This window comes from Hevea brasiliensis, chromosome 2 (assembly GCF_030052815.1).
Source record: "Hevea brasiliensis isolate MT/VB/25A 57/8 chromosome 2, ASM3005281v1, whole genome shotgun sequence".
In the NCBI taxonomy this organism is placed as follows: domain Eukaryota; kingdom Viridiplantae; phylum Streptophyta; class Magnoliopsida; order Malpighiales; family Euphorbiaceae; genus Hevea; species Hevea brasiliensis.
The window spans coordinates 103745313-103750782 of record NC_079494.1 but is presented as its reverse complement, the minus strand read 5'-3'; the positions used below and the strand labels follow the sequence as shown (position 1 = coordinate 103750782).

The 5470-nt window shown below is 37.2% G+C and overlaps 1 non-coding gene across 1 annotated transcript; it reads left to right on the top strand.

The window, feature by feature from the left end:
• The first annotated feature begins 5015 nt into the window (after positions 1–5015).
• On the top strand, positions 5016–5122 carry LOC131178146 (small nucleolar RNA R71). The gene has a single exon (XR_009147277.1). It is a non-coding gene; the product is annotated as a small nucleolar RNA R71 (small nucleolar RNA).
• The last annotated feature ends 348 nt before the right edge of the window (positions 5123–5470 follow it).

Sequence of the window (5470 nt, the reverse complement as noted above, 5' to 3'; positions counted from 1 at the left end):
TTTTTTTTTATGCTCATTTGCTTGCAATGAATTGCATCCCATCTGCACAAGGAAATTAGAACAATGTTAGATTCTGAGTAAGGAGTATAGAAAAGCTTAAAACAAATATATAAAAGAAATAAAGAATTAATGGAAAATTATAAGTTATGTACAAAAATACTAAGTTTAGGTCTTTAGCTTGACCATACTCACTCAAAATTTCATGGAGAATGAGAAAGATAGCAAGTTGCTATTTTCTCAATTGGCTCACCAACTGAATAGTGCCTCAATCTTTGTCCATTTACCTTGAAATTACCAGATTTTTCACCAAAAATTTCCACAGCACCATGAGGTAAAACTTTCACAATTTTGAATGGACCTGACCACCTTGATTTTAATTTTCCTGGAAAAAATTTCAACCTTGAATTGAATAAGAGAACCAAATCTCCTTCTTTAAAGTCCTTTTTCTTGATATGCTTATCATGCCATTTTTTTGTTCTTTCTTTATAGATCCTAGCATTTTCATAAGCATCAAGTCTCAATTCTTCTAATTCATCAAGTTGCAAAAGTCTTCTGTGTCCAGCAGCTTGTAAATCAAAATTGATTGCTCTAATGGCCCAATAAGCTTTGTGTTCTAATTCTACGGGCAAATGGCATGATTTCCCAAAAACTAACCTATAAGGTGTAGTTCCTATGGGGGTTTTAAATGCTGTTCTATATGCCCAAAGAGTGTCATCTAATTTAAGGGACCAATCTTTTCTGGACTTATTGTGATTTTCTCCAAGATTTGCTTGATTTCTCTATTTGTGATTTCTACTTGGCCATTTGTTTGAGGGTGATATGGTGTGGCAATCCTATGCTTTACCCCATATTTTCTCATCAATTTTTCAAATTGGTGGTTGCAAAAATGGCTACCACCATCACTGATTATGGCACGTGGGGCACCAAACCTGGTCAAAACAAATTTTTTCAGAAATTTCACCATAACTTTTGCATCATTGGTAGGTGTAGCAATAGCTTCTACCCATTTAGATACATAGTCCACCCCTACCAAGATATATTTATTCCCATAAGAAGATGGAAATGGCCCCATGAAATCAATTCCCCACACGTCAAATAATTCAACTTCTAATATAGACTGTTGAGGCATCTCATCTCTCTTGGAAATGTTGCCTACTCTTTGACACCTATCACACCTGCTTACAAAGTCTCTCACATGTTTAAACATTTTAGGCCAATAGAAACCTGATGTTAAGACCTTTTCAACAGTTTTTGAGACACTAAAATGACCACCATATTCAGAGGAATGACAATGGTAAATAACATCATTTATTTCTTCCTCTGGTATACATCTCCTAATTATTCCATCATTACATCTTCTAAACAAAAGAGGTTCTTCCCAAGAATAAAATTTAACATCATGCAAGAATCTTTTCTTTTGCTGCCAAGACAAATCAGGTGGCAAGACACCACAAGATAAGAAATTCACAATATCAGCAAACCATGGAAGTGCAGAATTCAACACATACAACTGCTCATTCATGAAAAACTCATCAATTGGCACAATTTCATCATCTTTATTTTCAGTTTTCATCCTAGAAAGGTGATCAGCCACCACATTCTCAACACCCTTTTTATCTCTTATTTCCAAATCAAATTCTTGAAGTAACAATATCCATCTAATCAACCTAGATTTAGCTTATTTCTTGCTCATTAAATACTTTATTGCTGCATGATCAGTGAAAACAATTAACTTTGAGTTGACCAAATAAGAACGGAATTTATTGAGTGCAAATACTACCGCAAGGAACTCCTTTTCAGTTGTAGCGTAATTGACTTGGGCTTCATCAAGGGTTCGGCTTGCATAGTAAATGGCATAAGGTTTTCTATCTTTTCGCTGGCCAAGGACAGCTCCAACAGCAAACTCACTTGCATCACACATGATTTCGAATGGCAAAGTCCAATCTGGGGGTTGCATGATAGGAGCTGTTGTTAATGCCGTCTTTAACCTGCAAAAAGCAACCATACAATCTTGATTAAAATCAAATTTAACATTATGATTCAAAAGATTTGTTAAGGGTTTAGCAAGTTTAGAAAAATCTTGAATAAATCGCCGGTAAAACCCGGCATGTCCAAGGAAACTCCGCACTCCTTTGACAGTGGTTGGAGGGGGCATTTTTTCAATAATTTCTATTTTAGCTCTATCCACTTCAATTCCCCTATTTGAGATTAAATGCCCTAAAACGATCCCCTCTTGGACCATAAAGTGGCATTTCTCCCAATTCAACACCAAATCATTATCAGCACACCTCTGCAAAATTTTAGACAAATTAGTCAAGCATGAATCAAAATTAGTGCCATATACTGAAAAGTCATCCATGAAGACCTCCATAATTTCTTCAATAAAATCAGAAAAAATGGCCATCATGCACCTTTGAAATGTGCCAGGCGCATTACACAATCCGAATGGCATCCTTCGATAGGCAAAGGTGCCATAGGGACAGGTAAAGGTAGTTTTCTCTTGGTCATCAGGATGTATTGGAATTTGAAAGAAACCAGAATATCCATCTAAGTAACAAAAGAATGAATGCTTGGCTAATCTCTCTAACATTTGATCCATAAAAGGAAGGGGAAAATGGTCTTTTCTTGTAGCATTGTTCAACTTCCTATAGTCTATGCACATTCTCCAACTCATAATTGATTCTAGTGGGTATCAATTCATTATTCTCATTTTTAACAACTGTCACCCCACCTTTCTTTGGTACAACATGCACAGACTAACCCACTCCTTTGTCGTAAATAGGGTAAATAATTCCAGCAGCTAGTAATTTTAGGATTTCCTTTTTCACAACATCCTTCATTGTAGGATTCAATCTTCTTTGGTGTTCAATGGAAGGTTTACTATTTGGCTCAAGGAAAATCCTATGCATACAAACTGTTGGACTAATTCCCTTTATATCATCAATTGCATAACCCAAAACTCTCCTATATTTTCTCAAAACTCTCAACAATTTGTCAATCTCAATATCAGTCAAACATGCATTAATTATAACAGGATATGTTTCATTGGGTCCAAGAAAAGCATACCTGAGGTTGGAAGGAAGAGGTTTAAGATCTACCTTTGGGGCATCCTCTACCTTTAATGATGGTGGTTTGATCTCCAAATTTTGCACTCCTTCAAGTTGAAAAATTGTGGCTTCAGGATGTGGTGGAGAGCTCTCCAAGTGTTGTGCAAAAGCAGCTATGTTGTGATTATCATCATCAATGCTCCCACCATGGACTAAGCAATTTTCAAGTGGGTCTTGTGGATAGCTTTGTCTGAAATGCTCTTGAACAATCTCATCAATAATGTCTACCCGCAAACAAGACTCAACTTCTTCATGTTTCCTTTTCATGGCTGGATTGATGTTGAATATCATTTGATCATCTCCCACTCTAAGTGTCAATTGCTCACCCTTTACATCAATTAATGCACCATTTGCCAAAAGGGTCTTCCCAATAAGATAGGAACTTTTGTGTCTTCTTCCATATCTAAAATGACAAAATCCACCGGAATGTAGAATTTCCCAACCTTGATAGGCACATTTTCAAGAATGCCTTCCGGATACTTAATTGAACGGTCAGCCAATGAAAGATACATGTTTGTGGGCTTCAACTCTCCCATATTCAACTTCTCATATATTGAAAGAGGCATTAGGCTGACGCTAGCTCCAAGGTCACATAAAGCATTTGCCACACAATTATCACCAATATGACAAGGGATGGAAAACACACCCGGATCTTTGAGTTTGGGAGGTAACTTTTTCTGAATTATAGCACTGCATTGCTCTCCCAAATTGATGGTGTCATAATCTTCTAGTCTTCTCTTGTTGGAAAGAATCTCCTTCAAAAACTTGGCATAACTTGGCATTTGGGATAGTGCCTCAGTGAATGGCACATTGATATACAACTTCTTTAGCACTTCAAGGAATTTGCCAAATTGTTTGTCTAGCTTATGCTTGATGAATCTTTGAGGGTAGGGAAGGGTGGGTTTGTAAGGTTCAGGTGGGATGTATGGTTTCTCTCCCTCATCTTGCTCACTTTTGCTTTCTTCTTCTTTTTCATTTTTCTTGCTCTCAACTGAATTTTCTTCTTTTGTGCTCTCTTTTTCTTCTCTCTTGTTTTCACTCTCTTGACCAACTTTTTTACCACTTCTCAAGGTTACAAACTTACATTGTTCATGAGGGTTTTGTGGTTGGCTAGGTAGTTTCCCATAGGAATTGCTTCCTGATGAGCTTGCTTGTTGCGCCAATTGAGTCTCCAACATGCGGTTGTGGACTTGTAATTGATCCATGGTTTGTCTCATGTGTTGCATTTCTTCCTCCAATTTGCTATTCATTTTGCTTTGTTCAGCAAAAAATTTCTCCATCATGCTTTCCAAGGATGGCTTCGGTTCATGAGGTGGAAGGGATTGTTGTGCTCTTGCTTGATATCCAGGTGGTGGTTGTCTTGTGGGATGAAATTGAGGCTTGTTCTCACGCATAAAGCTGCTGGTTATGAGGATAATTTGAGCTTTGGCCTTGTTGAGCAAAAAGTTGCTTGTGGTCTCCATGTTGAGTTGTTCATATTAGAATAAGAATTTCCCATAGGTTTTTGTTGATAACTTCCTGCATAAGCAGCTTGCTCTTGCAAATAATCATCACCATAAGAAGAATAATCAACTCCACAACTTTGAGTTCCATTTGTGAAGGCAACTTGTTACATAGTTGTAGGAGTTGAGGTTGTTGCCTTTGTGCAAAAATCACTAAGAAGCTGAGTCAACTGATCAAATCTTGCATTCATGTAGTTAACTGAGTCAAGTTCATAGATCCCAGCTTTCTTTGGCTCAAGTGCTCTAGGATTTCCCCACAAATGGGTATTATGAGCAATCTTCTCTAATAGATCATAGCATTCTTCACTTGTCATTCTCATGAAATCTCCTCCTGCTTGTGAATCAATTGTGTTTCTTATGGTGGAGTAACTCAGTGTAGAAATTCTGAACAATCATCCATTTGGGTATTTCATGATGAGGACATTGCCTTTCAAGCTCCTTAAATCTCATCCAGGATTCATACAAAGTTTCATCATCTCTTGGTTTAAAAGCTACCATCAAATTCCTCAAATGAGTGGTTTTCCCAGGTGGGAAAAATTGAGATAGAAAAGCTTGAGATAGCTGCTCCCAAGTAGCTATAATAGCTTGTGGAAGTGAGTCATACCACTCCAATCTTTGAATCCCAAGAGAGAATGGAAATAAGGTGAGCCGAATAACTTCATCGAAACTCGGGTTGTCTTTGTGTACCACATATCATCAAAAATTTCTTCAAATGAGAATGAGGATTTTCAAGTGGGCTACCTCCAAATTGTGAATTCTGAACCATTTGAATAAGACCAGTTTTTAATTCAAATTGATTAGCTCCAATAATAGGTCTGTTATCTCTCACATCAGTACATCTAGGAAAAGCATAGTCTAACA